The sequence below is a fragment of the Bos grunniens genome, chromosome 19, assembly GCF_055505025.1.
Source record: "Bos grunniens cultivar Pamir isolate PY7600 chromosome 19, Bosgru_T2T1.0, whole genome shotgun sequence".
Lineage (NCBI taxonomy): Eukaryota > Metazoa > Chordata > Mammalia > Artiodactyla > Bovidae > Bos > Bos grunniens.
Window position 1 is genome coordinate 53096662 of NC_141183.1, and position 20526 is coordinate 53117187.

The 20526-nt window shown below is 45.1% G+C and overlaps 1 long non-coding RNA gene across 2 annotated transcripts; it reads right to left on the reverse strand.

Moving 5' to 3' along the window:
* Positions 1-982: 982 nt before the first annotated feature.
* Positions 983-20076, reverse strand: LOC147352672 (uncharacterized). 2 transcript variants are annotated; one of them, XR_015148323.1, is made up of 3 exons: positions 17019-20076; positions 15975-16070; positions 983-1382 (listed from the first exon to the last, which is right to left on the reverse strand). It is a non-coding gene; the product is annotated as an uncharacterized LOC147352672 (long non-coding RNA). The 2 variants fall into 2 exon arrangements; XR_015148322.1 differs by lacking the exons at positions 15975-16070; positions 17019-20076 and adding an exon at positions 1881-15968.
* Between the last annotated feature and the right edge of the window lie 450 nt (positions 20077-20526).

A 20526-nucleotide genomic window follows, 5' to 3' on the forward strand; every position in this document is an offset into this window, starting at 1 on the left:
CTTCCCTCCAATCTAAGTCCGCTCCCTCCTTAGTCAGCTTTCCTCGCCTCCCTATTAATAGCCACTGCTTTGACTGGCTCCTCTCGCAGTCTGATTACAGTTTAATAAGACATCTCGAATAAGGAAGCGGCAGACTTCCTGGACTGCCGAGGGCCGAGAGAGTTCAGGTTCCCTCCCAGAAGGTAGAGGCAAGGTCTTACCTGCAGAAGGACAGAGGCCCAGGTGACCGAGTCACTGGTCCCAGAAACCAGACGCTGCTCTGGGGTTTCTGTCTTGCTGAACTGCCTCTGGTTTAGGGCAGGAGACAATCACCCAGGCTACCTTGCATTTTATTGAAGTCTTTATTCCCATGGATATCCCTGGGCAGGACTGAAAAAGTGTGGTTCTTATTCAATGATACAGTAGCAGTAGCTACTCTATCAAAAGTAGCTGGAAAGCTAACTTTGGACCAAGATAGCATTGTGGTTTGGTTAGTTGCTCAGTCGTGTCTGACTCTTGCAACCCCATGGACTGCAGCCCACCAGGCTCCTCTGTCCATGGGATTTCCCAGGCAAGAATACTGGAGTGGGGTGCCATTTCCTTCTCCAGGGGACCTTTCTTACTCAAGGATCAAACCTGAGTCTCCCAAATCCAAAGGTGGATTCTTTACTGACTGAGCCACCAGGGAAGCTAAGTTAGCATTAGTCCCTACCAAGTCATCTTTTCTCTGACACTACAGAAGCAAGGTAGCATACCTAGGTTCGGGTTATCTGTATGGGACAGTGGGCTAAGAACAGATTGAATCCCAGCAAAAAAAATATTTTCATGCCCCACTCCTCCCCCTCCTCTGTCTCTCCCCAGTAAATGCAGACATGCTTAACAATCTTTAGTGTTAGATTCATGCTGATAAGTAATGTATTTGGGTTACCATGTAATTTACTCCAGCATTCCTGTTCTTCCTGGGCCCTGGAGGGGAAGAACACACAAAATTTAAGAGCAAGGCAACCTGAGTTCATATTCTGCCTCAGTCCCTCAGCTGAGGGGCTATCTTTACTTTATTTTTCTGAGCCTCCATCTTCTCATTTATATAAAAAAATCATAATCTATCCTGAAATGGTTTTATACAAATGAAACTTTGGAAAATTCGCCCAGTACAGTGCCTGGAATATAGTAGGTAGTCAATAAACAGTCTTAATTTTCTTTTCTTCTTCTTCTTTTATATTTTTAATAGTTTCATTTCCATTCTATTTTTCAAAAAAAATTTTTTTTGACCGCACCAAGTCTCAGTTGCTGCAGCAGGATCTTCAGTACGGCATATGTGACCTAGTTCCCCAACTAGGGATTGGACCTGGGCTCCCTGCATTGGGAGCGTGGAATCTTATCCAGTGGTCGTACTTTTCTTTCTGGAAAATAAAAAGGAAGGGAAATGTGAGGGCCAATCAGGGTCATCCAAGTCCCTCAAACCAGCGGGGAAAATGACCAGCATCAAGACCATCTCTGCTATGAAATTTCATAAGAACAAGTAAAACTGTTTTTCCCTTCTCTAGATTCATACCATTCAGAAGTCCCAAAGAGAGGCCCAATCTGAACTGTGATGCATCTTGCTGAGGCCATAGTGAGGAGTCTCCCAGCTCCATTCATCATCCCTCAGGACATTTATCAGAGGTCTCACAGTTGATAAAGGAAGGATGACATCAGGAAGAATGGGTTGACTGTACCCTTAGCTACATTTCAAGGCCCCCTTAGAAGGACCAGGTCAACCTGACCTCATGGGTGAACCCTGCTATCGGCAAGGCCAAAGGAGAAACAAAACATCACGCCTTCCCTGGCTTTCAACCTGCTGAGAAATAATCTGACCCTCAAACACCTGCTTATGAGATGGCAAATAATGGTCTCCTTACCCCAGGACCAGCTGACTTCCCTCGGCAACTACTTCAAGTTCTGGGAGGGTGACAGACTTTGTTCCTGCTGCAGCTTGCTTCCTTCCCGCTTGCCAACAGCCGGCGTGTATCTGATGGGAGCCAGCCAGAGCTCCTGGCAGCCCTAAGCGGGGCAAGCCCCAGCATGACCTGCTCCCCAACCGGCGCTGAGTGGTAGGGGTTGGTGTGTGAGGAGAGATGGGAGCTAAGCTGACTTTCATTTTCATAAAAGAGCCCAGGATTCCCTGCACCTCAGTAGGCAGAGGGTAGGACTTCCCAGACACCTCTTGGGGAGCGGCCTTTATTTCTCCTTTGGACCTATGCTTGGTATGAACCCTAATACGATTTTATCTCTACATAGATGTTGAGGGAATGAGCACACTGTAATCTATTTACTTGTCACCAATACCATCCCGTTTGAGGATTAACCACCCAGACATCATTCACACCTTCGGTCATGCAACAAATACTTTTGGACATTGCCTTCCCACCAGCCCTGTTCTGGGTTCTGAACACATGGTAAATAAAACAATGATGGTTCACCCTAGTGGGTGAACCAGACACAGGATGTGAAAATTAATAAGTACATCATTCAAATCGTAAGACATGCTGGTAGGAGACGTGCTCAGGTGCAGTAATAGAGAAGGACGCGCCATTCTCAGTCGCTTCAGTCATGTCTGACTCTTTGAGACCCCATGGACTGTAGCCTGCTAGGCTCCTCTGTCTGTGGGGATTCTCCAGGCAAGAATACTGGAGTGGGTTGCCATGCCGTCCTCCAGAGGATCTTCCCAGCCCGGGAATCGAACCCATGTCTCTGGCATCTCCTGCACTGTAGGCAGTTTCTTTACCCACTTAATCATCTGGGAAGCCCATTAGCACACTGCTGCTGCTGCTGCTGCTAAGTCACTTCAGTCCTGTCTGACTCTGTGCGACCCCATAGACGGCAGCCCACCAGGCTCCCCCATCCCTGGGATTCTCCAGGCAAGAACACTGGAGTGGGTTGCCATTTCCTTCTCCAACGCATGAAACTGAAAAGTGAAAGTGAAGTCACTCAGTCGTGCCCGACTCTTAGCGACCCCATGGACTGCAGCCTACCAGGCTCCTCCATCCATGGGATTTTCCAGGCAAGAGTACTGGAGTGGGGTGCCATTAGCACACTAAGACCCCCTAAACTTTGTTCCTGTTAGCTCATGGTATCAGAATGCGGAGAAGCAAATCTACAGATCTGTCTCCTGACTACTTTCATAAGGCACGTAACCGTCCTGTTATCAACTGGACACAGGCCTCCTGAATGCATGGCTTCTCCAGCCTGGCAGAGCCCCTTAAACTGCTGCTGTAAGGACATATGCAGTAAGCAAGGGCACCAGTATAAAGACAAACGTTAATTGAATAGCGTCAAAGCAACATGTCACATACTCCCATCAAGTACAGGATATGAAGTGAAGGACAAAACCAGGAGAAATCACATCCTAGAGCAGGGCTGGTGGGCACTGCAGGTGGGCTGGAGAACGGTATATGGTGATGATAGAGAGCGATAGTGGGGGGAGTTTCCTGGCAGCCCGGTGGTTAGGACTCCGAGCTTTTACTGCCAAGAGCCAGGTCCAGTCTCTGATCAGGGAACTAAGATCTTTGCAGGATCCATTAAAAACAAAAAACAAAACCCCAAGAAACAAAAGAGAGGGAAGAGAGAAGGAGAGCTGGTAGGGGTGAGGGGTGACTGATTTATGACCTTAGATGAGGTCAGGGGAGGCCACTCGGGAAATTAAGAACTCGATGGGATTTCATTGGAAATTGTCTATGAAGGTCACACACCCCCCACCCCCACCTCAGTGTTCAGCCAAGTTCCCTTCTCTCCGAGTGAAACACTCTAAGCAGAACAAAAGGGAACCTCAGCCAGGGATTCAGTGAAGACCATCCTGGGAGGAGGAAGGGGGCTCCCACACTCCCCTTCCCAATCTCCTGCCACGGGCATGTCTCCTTCTCTTCCCTCTCCTGAACCCCATCCCAAGCATCTGTCTGTCCTCTGGCCAGGGCCTTGCTGATGCCACTTGTCTCCGTACAAACTCTTCTTGTTCCTGTCACCCAGCAGGGTCTCATCATGGGGGGGATGCCGAGGAGCCCATCACAGGCTCTCTGTCATTGAAAACTGTTTTCTCCAAGGTCCCCACAGGCCTGTCCCCGAAGCTCCAGAAGCCAAATAGCTCTGACCTGCAATAGATCAAAACTCATCATTCCAGCTAGGCCAGCAGGCTTATTACAGAGTCTTCTTGCTCTATCTCTTTATCTCAGGGTTGTTTTCCTAAATTAGCATCAGCTAGGTTGACATCAATGCCATCTACCACCTGCATTAAGGAGTTGGCCCTCTAGAATGCTGGGGAACCAGCCCAGACATCAGAGCCAGACATGTGTCTGAACCACAGCTCCCCACTTTAACCGGCCCTGAGACCTTCGGCAATTATGCTCTGTGGGCTTCAGGTTCTTTATATGCAAAACGAGGAGGAGGGAAATGCTTACTCTGCAGAGTGGGTGTAAGAATGAGCCAAGAGGGAGGCAAGGTGGATGCAATGTAGCAGGTACACTGCAAATGGGAGCCTTTGTTATGATTTCAGCTATAAAACATCCTCAGGGAAGTCTGGCAGTGCCTCTTGGAGGAAGGTGACTGATTGCTCTCTTAAGAGAGGCGGCCAGGTCTCCGTTTCACCAACCGTTTGGCCGCAGCAGCGCTTGAATCTGAGTATTTCTAAAAACCAGGTGAAAAGAGGACACTTCAGGACACGGTAAAAGGCATGGATCCCAGAATCTTGGATTGGAAGGAATTCTGAGAAAAATTCTAATCCAAGTTCTTGCTACCAGGCAGGACTGAATTTCAATTTCAGACAGATGGAAGTCTTTTCCAATACACAGTTGAGCAGGCATTACTCCGCTGCCCTAGCCGTACTGTTCTTGTGATCACACAGACTTTATTATGCACTCAGCCCTTCAATCTTTAATTCAAAAAATATTTTTGGAGCAGATACTATGGGCCGCGTCTTATTCAAGGCACATGGATATGGAGGCAAGAAGGCAAAGCCCTGCCCCTCATGGAGACCAGTTATATGTAGAGATTTTAAAAAGTGGGATAGAAGGACTTCCCTGGTGGCTCGGTGGTTTAGGCTCTGTGCTCCACTGCAGAAGACACAGACGGGTTCAAACCCTGGTGAGGGAACTAAGATCCCACACGTGTGTCAAAAAATTAAATTTAAAAGGAGGGAGAGAGAGAGAGAACAAAAGTGATATCAAGAAAATAAAACAAGGTAATGGGTTAGAGTGACGGGGGTGGAGTGGGGTTGGAAGCGGGTAATGGGGTGGGGCCAGTGTAGTTAGGGGGCCAGGGACCTCCTGTCTGAAGAGAAGACATCTGAGCAGAGACGCAGTGGGTGAGGAGGAGGCACATATGGGAGGATGGGTAAGAGCTTCGTGCATTCAAGTCACATAAAGATTGTCTGTGTGGCTGTGGTTGGTGAGATTGCAGGTGTGTGAGCAAGTAAGGCTTTGAAGGTTGAACTTTATTGTAACTTCAGGATTTTAAGCAGTGGACGTGCAACACCTGATTCACACTTTGAAAAGATCCTTGTGGCTCTTCTTGGAAATGTGCTGTAAGATGCATGAGTGAAAGTAAGGTGACCAGTTACAGAGCTCATTGCTGGAGTCCAGACAAGGGAAGATGGTGAAAACTGGCCAGATTTGAAATATCTTTTGAGGGCAGAGCTAACAGGACTTACCTGTGGATTAGATATGGGGACTGGGTGCAGGGGGAGGGGGAAAGGAGGCAGTTGTAAGAAAGGAATCAATGATGACCCTTTGATTTTAAACCTGATAAACTGGGAGAATGGTAGCTGTTTAATGAGATGGGATTATTTGGGAGAAATTACTAATTCCATGTCTTTCTCCTCCTCCAGACTATATATTCCATGAAGACAGGGCCCCAAACTCTTGTTCACAGCTGTGTGCTCAGTGACTGGCACAGTGTCTGCTTTGCAGAATATCTGTCACTTCATGGCAAATAGATGGGGAAAAATGGAAACAGTGTCATATTTCATATTCTTGGGCTCCAAAATCAATGCAGATGGGGACTGCAGCTACAACATTAAAAGACGCTCACTCCCTGGAAGAAAAACTATAACAAACCTAGACAGTGTATTAAAAAGCAGAGACATCACTTTGCTCGCAAACGTCCGTCTAGTCAAAGCTATGGTTTTTCCAGTAGTCATGTATAGATGTGAGAGTTTGACCATAAAGAAGGCTGAGCACTGAAGAATGGATACTTCAGACTGTGATGCTGAAGAAGACTCTGAGAGTCCCTTGGATTGCAAAATCAAACTAGTCAATCCTGAAGGAAATCAACCCTGAATATTCATTGGAAGGACTGATGCTCCAATACTTTGGCCACCTGATGTGAAGAGCCGACTCAATGGAAAAGACCCTGATACTGGGAAAGATTGAGGGCAGAAGGAGAAGGGAGTGACAGAGGATGAGACAGTTGGATGGCATCACTGACTCAATGGACACGAGTTTGAGCAAACTCAGGGAGATAGTGAAGGACAGGGAAGCCTGGTGTGCAGCAGTACATAGGGTTGCAAAGAGTTGGACATGACTTAGTGACTGAACAACAGCAGCAAAAAACAACCACATACCAATATTGAGTATGTAATCAATGCCCAGTGCTGTGCTCCATGCTCTATAGTCATTCTAATTTAATCCTTACAAGAGAAATGTGAGGAGATACTTGTTTGAATCCTCATTTTACAAACAAGGAGTTGGGTTCAGAGGCGTTACATGACAGCCTCAAGGTCTCATAGGTACTAAGTGGTAAAGCTTTATAATCGTGGGTCTGGCTGCAAACTCTAGGCTCAGATGGGTAGGTCGGTGGATGAATGGATCCAAGGATGTATGAATGGATGGATGGGTAGAAAGCAATACCATATGCTGAAAATCATTTGTACCGAAGTGTCCTTCTGAAAGTGAGAGATTCAAACTGGAAGGATCTATTCCTAAAAGCAAAAATTTGAGGAACCAAGCATGAATTCCCACTAAAGTTATTCCCAGGGATTCAGAGGTAGAATTCATTTTCAGGGGATGGGAACAGAAAGTTCTAGAATGCTTTGTTAAGCTAAAAAAAAGAAATCCAGGAATTTGAAGAAATAATCTTTTTCAGGGGGTATTTCCTAGTACTTTTTTCAATGATCTGAGGTTACTTTAAGAGCATTAGAATCACATGAAATACTTTTGACACTTGAAAAATATCTTCTAAGAATAAAGGCATAAAATCTTGCTTGCATCAGGCAGCCCAGATCCTGGAGCTACTCAGGAGTGTCACTTATTACTTACATGGCTCGACAAGTATATCAAATATTAGTTGTGGCCCATTAGGATCAGCTTCACAGTGTTTTTCTCGATAAGTGCTCTTTTGCTTTGCTTAGTCACTCAGTCGTGTCCGACTCTTTGCAACCCCATGGGACTGTGTCCCTGGGGATTCTCCAGGCAAGAATACTGCAGTGGGTTGCCATGCCCTCCTCCAGGGGATTTTCCCAACCCAGGGATCAAAGTCTCCCGCTATTGCAGGCAGATTCTTTACCAGCTGAGCCACCAGGGAAGCCCAAGCGCTCTATTAGATTACAACCTTTTCCGGGAAGGTAGCCTGCAGGTAGTCCACGTTGACACAGTGAGCCTGGTCAGGAACCTGGAATCTAGCATAGATATGTCCCCTTGTCACACTAGAATTACGTAAACAGAGAATTTGTTGAGCTCTTACTCTTTTTTTTTTTTAATTTATTTTTGGCTGAGCTGGTCTTCATTGCTTTGTGAGGGTTTCCCTAGATACAGTGAGCGTGGGCTACTCTTTAGTCGTGGCGCACGGGCTTCTCTTGTGGAGCACGGGCTCTAGGCTTGTAGGTTCTGCAGTTGTGGCCCATGGGCTTAGCTGCTCTGAAGCACATGGAATCTTCACGAACCAGGGACTGAACCCTGTCCCCTGCATTAGCAGGTGAAGTCTTAACCGCTGCACCGCCAGGGAAGTCCAGCACTTACTGTTCTTGACGCTTGGATCTCATTTGACTTTTGTGACAATCCTTTGCTGTACGTACTATTGTGTCCTCATGTTATGGATGAGGAGACCGAGGCAGATGGATGGTTTAAGTACCTTGACTGAGTCACACAGCTATGAAATGAATGGAATCGATGCTATCTGGAGCCACATGCAGTTAACCACTACAATACCTCATGGTGAAGCAATCCTCAGTCCCAGAGATCCTGCCTTCTTAATCTCCTTGTTTGTCTCTTCCTCCCTATCCCTTTGGGCACTGCCCCCAAGTTAAGCATTTTATCTTTTCTCATCTTTGAAATTGTCCCATCCTAGATTTTTTTTCTGTTTCCATGGCTTCTTCCATAACTGACCATGCTGGAATCTGATACGTATCTTTTTTTTTTTCCTTTGGCTGCACCACTCACCTTTCCCACCATGTGAAAGCTGAGTCCTAACCACTATACTGCCAGGTAATTCCCTTGACACCCACCTGACCATGTCACTGCTGCTGCTATTGCTAAGTCGCTTCAGTCGTGTCCGACTCTGTGCGACCCCATAGACGTCTGGCAGCCCACCAGGCTTCCCCATCCCTGGGATTCTCCAGGCAAGAACACTGGAGTGGGTTGCCATTTCCTTCTCCAGTGCATGAAACTGAAAAGTGAAAGTGAAGTCGCTCAGTCGTGTCCGACTCTCAGCGACCCCATGGACTGCAGCCCACCAGGCTCCTCCATCCTTCTGCTCAAAATCCTTTAATGGTTTCTTGTTGCCTGTGAGTTGAAGGCCCTTATAAGGCCTTTCAAAGACCTGGTCCCAACATCCTCGTGCAGCCTTATCCTCCTCTCCCACTGTCTCCATCGAAGCCCCTGTTCCAAGTATACCAAATATGCACTCTCAAGTATGAATACTATGCTTCTTCCTTTTCTCCTCTGTGCAACATCCCACCCCCGTATACACAAGCCCTGTGCATGTACACAAACATACAGACACACACACCCTATTTATTGCCTGAGTACTCTTTATTCTTTGAGCCTGCCTGCTAAGTTGCTTCAGTCATGTCCAACTCTTCCTCTCTCCATGGGATTTTCTAGGCAAGAATACTGGAGTGGGTTGCCATTGCCTTCTCCAGGGATTTGCTTGACCCAGGGACCAACCTTGAGTCTCTTGTGCCTCCTGCATGGGCATTGGTAGGCAGGTTCTTCACTACTAGCATCGTCTGTGCTGTGTGTAGTCACTCAGTTGTGTCCATTTCTTTGTGACCCTATGGACTGTAGCCCACCAGGCTCCTCTGTCCATGGGGATTCTCCAGGCAAGAATACTGAGTGGGTTGCCATGCAGGCGATCTTTCTCCCTTGCCTCCAGGGGATCTTTAAGCCCCTATTCTTTGAGACTCAGCTGCTAAAATGTCTTCTCCAGGAAGCCTTTTCTCACCCTCAGAACCACGTCTAGGCACCTCTTTCTTCTCCTTGACATTGCACCTTCATAGGTCTGATAAAATACATCAATTTTTACTGTAATTTTCCCTTTACAAACTGTTTCTCTTTTAGATTGTAAGATCCATGAGGGCAGGAACCATAGTTATAACTATTGTATGCTCAACATCTGTACATGCTCCTACATTTTTGTTAAATGAATAAATGAATGACTTATTTAAGTGAATAGATTTTCCAAGTAGATTTCAAAATCTGGGCAATTTTGATCTTCACATTTTCCCATTGTTAGACTTATCTACCTGTGGATTTTTGCTGCAATGGAGCTCTGGCTGAGATAGGGTGTAGTAGCAATTTTGGGGGGTTTGTTTTGTTCTTTTAAAAAATATTTATTTATGCTGTACTGGGTCTTAGTTTTGGCACACAGGATCTACTAGTCGTGGTGTAGACTAGTCTGTGGGATCTAGTTCCCTGACCAGGGATTGAACCTAGGCCTCCTGCATTGGGAACATGGAGTCTTCGCCACTGGGCCACCAGGGAAGTCCCCTGAGAATATAGTAGTTGTTAAGAATGAAGACTCACATCATCTATTAATACCTTTAAAACTTAGCTTTACTATCTGCTCTGGAGAAGGACATGGCAACCCACTCCAGTATTCTTGCCTGGAGAATTCCATGGACAGAGGAGCCTGGCAGGTTACAGTCCATGGGGTTGTGAAGAGTCGGACACAACTGAGACACACACACACACACACACACACACACACACACTGCTATCTGCTAGCATTGGGCCCTTAGGTAAAAGTCACTCTCTCACTGAGCTTCAGTTTTCTTTACTGTAAAACTGAGTTAATAATAGGATTCATGTGAAGAAAACTGAGTTAATAATAGGAGCTATCATAGGGTCCATGTGGGGTCTAGTAAGGAAACAAACATGTGGCAATTCCCTGGCTGTCCAGTGGTTAGGACTCGGCGCCTCACTGCCAGGGCCCCAGGTTTGATCCCTGGTTGGGGAACTAAAATCCCATAAGCCATGTAGCATGGCAAAAATAAAAAGAACATGTGGAACATTTGGTGGTTGGCGCAGAGCTAGGGCTCAATACATATGAGCTATTCTTAGGAGCTATTTTCCTGACAGCTTCTCTTGACCCCATTGTGTCACCATCACATTTTGAACCAAACGTCTGGAGTCTGGCTCTCAAATATGAACAGTCAATGTCAGCACGCTCTTCGTTTGCCAAACTATCGGGTCACCCTGGATACAGGGCCGTGGGGAATATGGATGCAGATGACGGCGGAAGACAGGAGTAGCCTTTTGCTTATAAATCATGACTTATTGCCTAGAAACGAAAAGTAAGCCTTGTCAACCAGTCAGCAGATCACCTGAATTCTTCAAAATGCCGACCCCTCTGCCTGCTTGCTCTCCCTTGCATTTGGTAAAAGAGAGGTGACTGGTGCAGGCAAGTACGGCTACAAGCAGCAATTTCTCCTTGCAGGAAAGGAACAGGACACAGACTGTCAGGGCAGGATGTGGGGTGCTTTGTTCCTTTTGTTGGCTGCACGGAGGTGTTTGAAGCAACCCTGAGTAAACAAAGCCCCCGTGTGTGTCCTAAATCCAGCTGGAAGAAATGCCTTCCTTTCCAATCTCATGCATAAGGAGGGGGCTGTAGTCTCTATTTCACACCTGAGGTTTCTGGATCTTGATTCAAGCAGCCTCTTTTAGAGGTCATAATAGTCTCAGTGGAGCCTGGAACTAAATGGCCAAGAAATAAATCGCAAGATTATCCTGCAAATGTGTGTGTCGATGAAGTGAATGAGGAGTGACAAGGAAAAGGACAGGATGAGTCTTCAGAAGAATTCGAAGACTCTTATGTCAAACTACCTTCTTAAGAACTGAAAAATAACATAATTTTGGGTCAAGGGTGAGGTATTCCTTTGAATGTGCAATCTTTTATAATAATTTTACATGTGGCTATTTTAGCGATGCTATTGTCTCACCTGTCTCTGTGAGCGCTGACATTTCTGGTTTAAAGGAGACTAAGTTGGAAAACAGAAGTTAACAAAAAGTGGTTGGTTGTATAACCATTGCTCAGAGCAAAAGTAGATTTTTCCAAATGGATTAGTCAGAAAATCTGGCCAAAGGTATGTGTCCTATCTGAGTCCCTTGGACAGCAAGGAGATCAAACCAGTCAAACTTAAAGGTAATCAACCCTGAATATTAACTGGAAGGACTGATGCTGAAGCTCCAATACTTTGGCCACCTGATGCAAAAAGCAGACTCATTGGAAAAGACCCTGATGCTCTGAAAGATTGAGGGCAGGAGGAGAAGGAGGCAAGAGAGGATAAGGTGGTTGGATGGCGTCACTGGCTCAACGGACATGAGTTGGAGCAAGCTCTGGGAGCTGGTGAAGGACAGGGAAGCCCAGAGAACAGTTCATGGGGTCGCAAAGAGTTGAACCCAACTTTGTCACTAATCAATGACAGCATTGTGTCCTGTCTAAATGGATGAAAAAAAGAACTATACTGGAAAGGTTATGAGATCACATACCTAGGTCCCACTTCCCAACATCGCTCCTCACTTCTTCAGTTTTTCATTCTTACCTTTATGTTTTCTTATGAAGCAAGATATATTTTTGCTTATTATGTAAAGTTACTCTTAAGTTTCCTCTTGGCTTTATTTGTCAGACAGGATTTTCTGCACATTTATCCCAAAGGAGAAATGTGTCAGTAGAAATCAGAAAAAAAAATACGTGAGCGTCTATCATCTATCAGAAGGTCTAAATTGAAAAATAAACAGACAATTCTGAGTGCTGGCGACGATGTGGAGCAACCAGAACTCTCATGCACTGCTGGTGGGAATGCAAAACGGCACAGGCTTTTTGGAAAAAGTTTGATAGTTTCTTCTAAATTTAAAACATCCACTTGCCATATGATCTAGCAATCTCATATCTAAGAAACCCAAGAGAAGTCAAAGTATATACAAAATACATACCAAAACCTGTCCACAAATGTTAACAGCAGTTTTTCCAATAATAGCCAGAAACTGGAAACAACACAAATGTTTATCAACTGGTGAACACACTGTGGTACGTCCATACAATGAAATACTGCTGCTGCTGCTGCTGCTAAGTCGCTTCAGTCCTGTCCGACTCTGTGCGACCCCATAGATGGCAGCCCACCAGGCTCCTCTGTCCCTGGGATTCTCCAGGCAAGAACACTGGAGTGGGTTGCCATTTCCTTCTCTAATGCGTGAAAGTGAAAAGTGAAAGTGAAGTTGCTCAGTTGTGTCCGACCCTCAGTGACCGCATGGACTGTAGCCTACCAGGCTCCTCCATCCATGGGATTTTCCAGGCAAGAGTACTGGAGTGGGGTGCCATTGCCTTCTCCACAATGAAATACTATTAAGCAGTAAAAACAAATGACTTACTGATCCATTCAATGTTGTGGATGAACCTCTAAAGCATTATGTTAAAGCGTTATGAAAGAAACCAGATTCAGAAAGCTATTTATTATATGGCTTTCTGGAAAAGGAAATACCATAGGAACAGAACAGATCAGTTGTTGTCAAGGGGCTAGGGATGGGAGAAGTGGGTTCATTATAGAAAAGAAAGATGAAAAGGGATTTTTGAGATGATAGAAATTAATTATATCTGATTTTTCTTTTCAGCCATACTATGTGTCATGTGGAATCTTAGTTCCCCAACCAGGAATCAAACCTGTGTCCCCTGCACTGAAGTACAGAGTCTTAGCCACTGCACTGCCAGGGAAGTCCCAAATTATATTTGATTTGAAAAAACATTTGTATTTCTTTGGCTTTTGAGTTTCAAAATCCTAGGTCACCAAGGGTAAGAAAAGAGGACTTTAGGCAAGAACAAATTATGTGGGAGAAAACACTATGAATAAAAGCAAGATTTCCCCACTTCTATCCTTCACTTGAAAGGGGTTCCCTAGATCCTAAGAGATTAGGGAAGCGAGAGGAAGAGGAAAGGATAAATGGGGCCAAGAGATGTCTGTTCCCCCAAGATGTTGCCCAGTTCTCAGTCGAGCTTACTCCCTGTGGAGATAGCCTCCTTCTTGCTTTTACATGAGTGACTGCCAGCCACCCCATTCTCCTACCACTTGTGAAACCATTTACCTTAGATTGGGACTTGAACCAATGTAGTGGGAACTCAAACCCAGCCAAAACCCTTCTTGGGACTTGAAACTATGTGACTGGGACTCGAACCTACGTGACTGGGACTCGAGCCCAGCCAAAGCCCACAGCACATGGTACAGACCTAATGAAGCTCAGTTTCTTGATGTCTCATTGCAGAAAGAATACAGTGAGAGACAGAGATAGGTAAGAAGTGGATTTATCCAGATTCAGAGAGAAGCGGATTTAGATTCAGGCAGAGTGTGGGCCATTGCAGAGGGTGAGTGTGGCTGTGAAATGTGGCGTGGTTAGTCTTTATAGGCTGGGTAATTTCATATTTTATAGGCTGGGTAATTTCATGTGGCCATAAGCAGTGGCCAAAGGACTGGAAAAGGTCAGTTTTCATTACAATCCCAAAGAAAGGCAACACCTAAGAATGTTCAAACTACTACACAATTGCACTTATCTCACACGCTAGCAAAGCAATGCTCAAAATTCTCCAAGTGAGGCTTCAACAGTATGTGAACTGTGAAATTCCAGATGTTCAAGCTGGATTTAGAAAAGGCAGAGCAACCAGAGATCAAATTGCCAACATCCATTGGATCATTGAAAAAGAAGAGGGTTCCAGAAAAACATCTACTTCTGCTTAATTGACTACACCAAAGCCTTGGACTATGTGGATCACAATGAACTGTGGAAAATTCTGAAAGAGATGGGAATACCAGACCACCTGACCTGCCTCCTGAGAAATCTGTATGCAGGCCAAGAAGCAACAGTTAGAACCGGACAAGGAACAGCAGACTGGTTCCAAATTGGGAAAGGAGTACACCAATGCTATATATCGTCACCCTGCTTATTTAACTTATATGCAGAGTACATCATGAGAAATGCTGGGCTGGATGAAGCACAAGTTGGAATCAAGATTGCAGGAGAAATATCAAAAAATAACCTCAGATACACAGATGTCACTGCCCTTATGGCAGAAAGCAAAGAGGAACTAAAGAGCCTCTTGATGGAAATGAAAGAGGAGATGAAAAAGCTGGCTTAAAACTCAGCATTCAAAAAACTAAGATCATGGCATCCCGTCCCATCACTTCATGGCAAGATGGGGAAACAATGGAAACAGAGACTTTATTTTGGGGGGCTCCAAAATCATTGCAGATGGTGACTGCATCCATGAAATTAAAAGATGCTTTCTCCTTGGAAGAAAAGCTATGACCAACCTAGACAGCATATTAAAAGGCAGAGACACTACTTTGACGACAAAGGTTTGTCTAGTCAAAGCTATGGTTTTTCCAGTATTCATGTATGGATGTGAGAGTTGGACTATAAAGAAAGCTGAGAGCCGAAGCATTGATGTTTTTGAACTGTGGTTTTGGAGAAGACTTTTGAGAGTCCCTTGGACTGCAAGGAGATCCAACCAGTCAATCCTAAAGGAAATCAGTTCTGAATATTCATTGGAAGGACTGATGTTAAAGCTGAAACTCCAATACTTTGGCCACCTGATGCAAAGAGCTGACTCTTTGGAAAAGACCCTGATGCTGGGAAAGATTGAGGGCAGAAGGAGAAGGGGAAAACAGAGGATGAGATGGTTGGATGGCATCATCGACTCTATGGATATGGGTTTGGGTAGACTCCAGGAGTTGGTGATGGGCAGGGAAGCCTGGCGTGCTGCAGTCCATGGGGTTGCAAAGAGTCAGAAAGGACTGAATGACTGAGCTGCTGAAATTCATATGCTAATGTGTGGGAGGATTATTCCAACTATTTTGGGGAAAGTGTAAGTTGTTCAGTCACGTTCGATTCTTTGTAACCCCATGGACTGTATGTAGCCTGCCTGGCTCCTCTGTCCATGGAATTCTCCAAGCCAGAATACTAGAGTGGGTAGCTGTTCCTTCTCCAGGGGCTTTTCCCAAACCAGGAATCAAACCCAGTTCTCCTGCATTGCAGGTGGATTCTTTATTGTCTGAGCCACCAGGGAAACCCATTTTGGGGAAGGGGTGGAGATTTTCAGGAATTGGGCCACTGCATACTCCTTGGTCTTTTGACAGTGCCTTAGAACTGTTACTGGAGAAGGAAATGGCAACCCATTCCAGGATTCTTGCCTGGAGAATTTCATGGCCAGAGGAGCCTGGCAGGCTGCAGTCCGTGTGGTCATAAAGAATCAGACATGACTGAGCGACTTTCACTTTACTTGGAATTATCATGGCGCCTCTGGGTGCATCATTTAGCTTGCTGATTGAGGATCAAGGTCTAATTAAAATCAACTTGTCTGCCATCTTGGACCCCTTTGATTCTAATTGGTTTATGTTGTGTCCTTGGGCTATGTGGTTCTTTGAAAAGTTGTGTCCTGCCCCCTTCCCTCCTGTTACACTTGTACTTGGTTAGACTACAAGAAACCATATGACAGGCTTCACTCCCACCAAGAGATATAAAATATGCCCTCTTTAGTTATCTTACCTGGCAAACTTCTCTTTGGGACTTCCCTGGCGGTCCAGTGGTCAGGATTTGGCAATTCCACTTCCTAGGGCCTGGCTTCAGTCCCTGGTCAGAGAGCTAAGATCCCACAAGCCATGTGGCATGGCCAAAAATAAATAAAAAATAAACCAACTTATCTCATTTCCCTTATTGTTTCAAATGGAATGAAGGTAAACGCTAAAGCAATCTTTCCTTTATCCACAAGCATTCAATAAGTACCACATTTCCTTTTGGGTTGGGGTTGAAAGGAATAATTCTTTTGTTAACTGACCATACCTTACATCCACACTTTTTTTTTTTTTTGGTCCACGCAGCTTGCGGTATCTCAGTTCCCCAACCAGGGATTGAACCCAAGCCACAGCAGGGAGAGCCTGGAATCCTACCCACTAGACGACCAGGAAACTCCCCACGATTATTTGTTCATCAAACGTTCACTAGTCGGTTATAAAGAGTTCGGGACTTCCCTGGAGGTCCAGTTGTTAAGACTCCACGCTTCCAGTGTAGGGGGCGTGGGTTCAATCCCTGGTCAGGAAATAAAGATCCCACATGGGGAGCAGGCCAAAAAAAAAACAAAAGAGAACCTGGGTCCCTGCCCAGGAGGAAGTCCTATGAAAGGAGTCAGACAATAAACCTGGTAAGGACCAGAGAAGAGGCCTGAGTTAAGTGCTACGAGGACCTAGTGGGAGACAGGCAGCAAGGAGGCCTCTGGGAAGCCTTTCTAGAACTCTACTTTCTAGTCTAAACCAGTAACTGCTGTGGTAACTCTGACCTTTTTTCCACTGGGCAACCCTTTCTCCCCCTTGTAACACAAGCACTCCCTAAAGAGATTGAGAAAACTCCCCCAAGGGCAGGGGAATTATCCCTAAGCCTGGCTCAAAAAGACTTATTGAAAGAATGGGTAAATTACTGTCCTTGGGGATAATTGCCCAAATATACAGAAATGAATAATTGCCAAATATACAGAAATGAATAAAATATGTTCAGAAAGTGCATGCAAAGAAAAAGGAAAATTATAAACCAGCCTACCAGTAATCCTTGTCATTTGGCCATTGGAGCACATGCATTTTTCCACTTTGAATAACACACAGCCATGCTCTGCCTTTACTACTATTCAAGCAACAATAGCCAACATTACACCAGCTTCCCTGGTGGCTCAGTCAGTAAAGAATCTACCTGCATTGCAGGAGACCTGAGTTCGATCCCTGGCTCAAGAAGATCCCCTGGAGAAGGAAATGGCAACCCACTCCAGTAGTCTTGCCTGGAAAATTCCAAGGACAGAGGAGCCTGGTGGGCTACACTCCAAGGGGTAGCAAAAGTCAGATATGACTTAGGGACTAAACCACCCATCCAACCAACATTTCTTTAGCTTTAGGGGTGCCAGGCACTTGAGATACATTATCTCTCTTAGTCCTTACAACAACCTTCTTTTACAGATAAGTCAACTAAGCCTCAAAAGGTAACCAATCCAAGGTCACACAGCTGCTAATCAGAGCCTGGAAGCCTGCTTTTTAATCCCCAAATGCCTGGTAGTCTTATGCTCACAGGCAGAAAAGATCTTTACAGGCTTTCTAATGTTGAGTTCTGCCTGCCTTATCTGCTTTTACAAGTAAGTCTCCCTTAGGCTAAATCTAGCTCTACCCAAGGCAAGATGAAATATCTGATGTATAGGACACAACAGGTCCAAACCAGTTAGCTCAGTGATAACTCTAACCTTTTCTTTGCAAGTCTTGTTCCTGTGCTCAGCCGTGTCAGACTCTGTGCAACCCCATGGACTGTAGCCCGCCAGGCTCCTCTGTCCATGGAATTTTCTAAGCAAGATTACTGGAGTGGGGTGCCATTTCCTACTCCAGGGGATCTTCCCAAGATGACTCCCTAACTCCCCCTGGTTAAATAGAAACTTCCAGAGTTCCCTCCTATAGCCAGGGCTCCAGAAGGTCAGTGATGCTTCCTTTTTTCAATTTCTCTCCCTGATGTGGTTAACATTCTCTCTGGTACTATTTCTTTATAATATCATTGAGAAATAAGAACAGAATGAAACCTGAGCCCTGGGCATGTCTCATCACCATGGAAACAACTTCAAGCCTGAGTGCCTCCAGGAGATATGGGTACTGTTCATCCAATGGGTGTGGAAATAAGGCTCTGGGAACTAGATAAAGTTCAAACAAGCCCCTGTTGGCCTAGTGGCAGTTTTGGTAATAAAGACCATATTCAACATAGGATTGTATCAGCAGCCACATTATCAACCTATATCCTCCATTCCTGACACTGTGCTGGTTTGGTACAGAACATACCAACCAAATGAACATCAGCTCAAATTATCCTTCTTTTGTGAAGGGATGTTTGAAACTCTATTAAGGTGGCTCAGAGACTGTGGTAGGAGAAAAAAAAATGTAAACAGCAAAAAAAATTTCAAGAACATTCTGTAGATGATTTTTTGCTTCTGGGAATGGGAAACCAGTTTTCCCAAGAGACTCCATTATTAAAGTCATAAATAAAACATCCCTGATTCAACTGTTTGTTCGGTGGCTGTGCTCTGGAAAAGTGGCTCAGAATCAGAGGAGGCTGGGGAGGCGAGCCCGTTTGAGAACATCTTGCTTCCCCCACAAGCTGACCGCTCATCAGTCTCGGGTGTAAGGATAACGAGCGAATTTTGCTGTATGGAAGATGACCAAAGATGGGTACATTTCAAACAGGATCCTAAAATGCAAGGATGCTTTCCTAGCTGACACCCTTTCTTTTTTAAAGGTACACACTCTCCTCTCGAAGTAAAAGTAAGTAGTGTGGTGCAGGGACTCCTAGTCTGATTGCCTAGGTCTTCTGGGTTCCAGCTCCAGTTCTGGCTACATACCAGGCCCGTGATCAAGTGTAGGTTACTTAACCTCCCTGAGCTCCAGCCTCCTTGGTAGAGATGGGAAGGATGACTGTTGAACCTTAAGTATCCTATGTGCTGGGACTTCCCAGGCAGTCCAATGGTTAAGACTTGGCCCTTGCAATGCAGGGGGCACGGGTTTGAACCCTGGTTGAAGAATGATGATTTTGAATGCTGAGATAATATCAGGGCCAATAATAATAATAATAATCCCATGTGCTAGTGGTACCCATCACAGTGAGTTTCAATTACTCAGCAAATAAAGGGCAAGTGACACCTGCTAAGGCCCACTTGGTCTGGGCAAAGTGCTGAGCACTTTATGGCTGTTATTGATTCCTACAATAACTTATGCTTTCTGGTAGCCCCAACTTACAAACAATGGAAACTAGTCCTGAGAATTTCAGTGACTTCCTCGAAGTGATCAATGCATGTCCAACTCTTGAGACCCTATGGACTGTAGCCTGCCAGGCTCTTCTGTCCATGGAATTTTCCAGGTAAGAATACTGAAGTGTGTTGCCATTTCCTTCTTCAGGGGATCTTCCCGACCCAGGGACCAGACCTGGGCCTCCTACATTGCAGGTAAATTCTTTACCAAGTGAGCCATCGGGGAAGCTATAAGCACGCAGTCAGGCTTCAAACCCCCATCTGTCCAACTCCAAAGTAACCTTCTTTTTATTTGACCTTGCTAATATCTCAGCTTGGGAGAAATCATTAATATGATTTTAATTCGAAATAAATATAACTCGATAGATCGGTCATAGTTTTCAAATGGTTTGCTCAGGCCTTGAAAAATTCAGCTTCTCTAGCTATCCTGTCTCTCATTAAAATGATCCCACATCACTTGGGAATTAGAAGAATCTTCATGCAACATGAACTTTTAATCTTTGGCTTGTTCAAACAGGCCTGGAGCATCGCCCCCTATGGCTCCAAAGAAATATCATGTGTTAGGACACTTTAGTCATATCCAGATGGATAAGTTTTGGGGTTTCTATCTTTCAGTCTGAACTGAAAGTAATACTTTTTTTTCCCCTCAAAAGACATAAGTCGTAGTACTGAAATCAATAGTCATGAAATCCTGTGGAATAAAGGTTTAACAAACTATGCTTCCTCAGTTCTAAGCTCTTGGCTTCTAATGGAAAAGCCAGGGTTTCCATTTCATGAAAATAGAATAAAATATAAGAGAACAAAACAACATGACATTTTGGGTGTGCTTAGTCAGACCTGCCAGAGAGTTTCCGGTTTGGTAGTTATTCCTTTTTCCTGAACGGCAGGCTGGACCAGATGTGGTGTGGACTTCAGAATCAGAACATTCCTTTTTCCTGAACGGCAGGCTGGACCAGATGTGGTGTGGACTTCAGAATCAGAACAACAGTTCAGAGCTCTTCCATGTATACATTCATGCTCACTGAACCTCAGTCTTTCCCTCTGTAAAACGGGGAAGCGTCATGGGATTGTTGTGAAATTAAACAAAAAATATAAAGAGCAAAGTACAGTAGTCCTTTTTTCCCTACTCCAAATTCAAAACGGACTTAAGCAGCCTGTAATGATAACAGTTATTTTAATATCATTGACTCCTCCCTGGATTCCTTTTTTTATGAAGGGAAACCAGTATTTGAAACCAGGTGCTCTAATTCCAGGACTTGCCCTGTGCCCTGCTCTAGGACA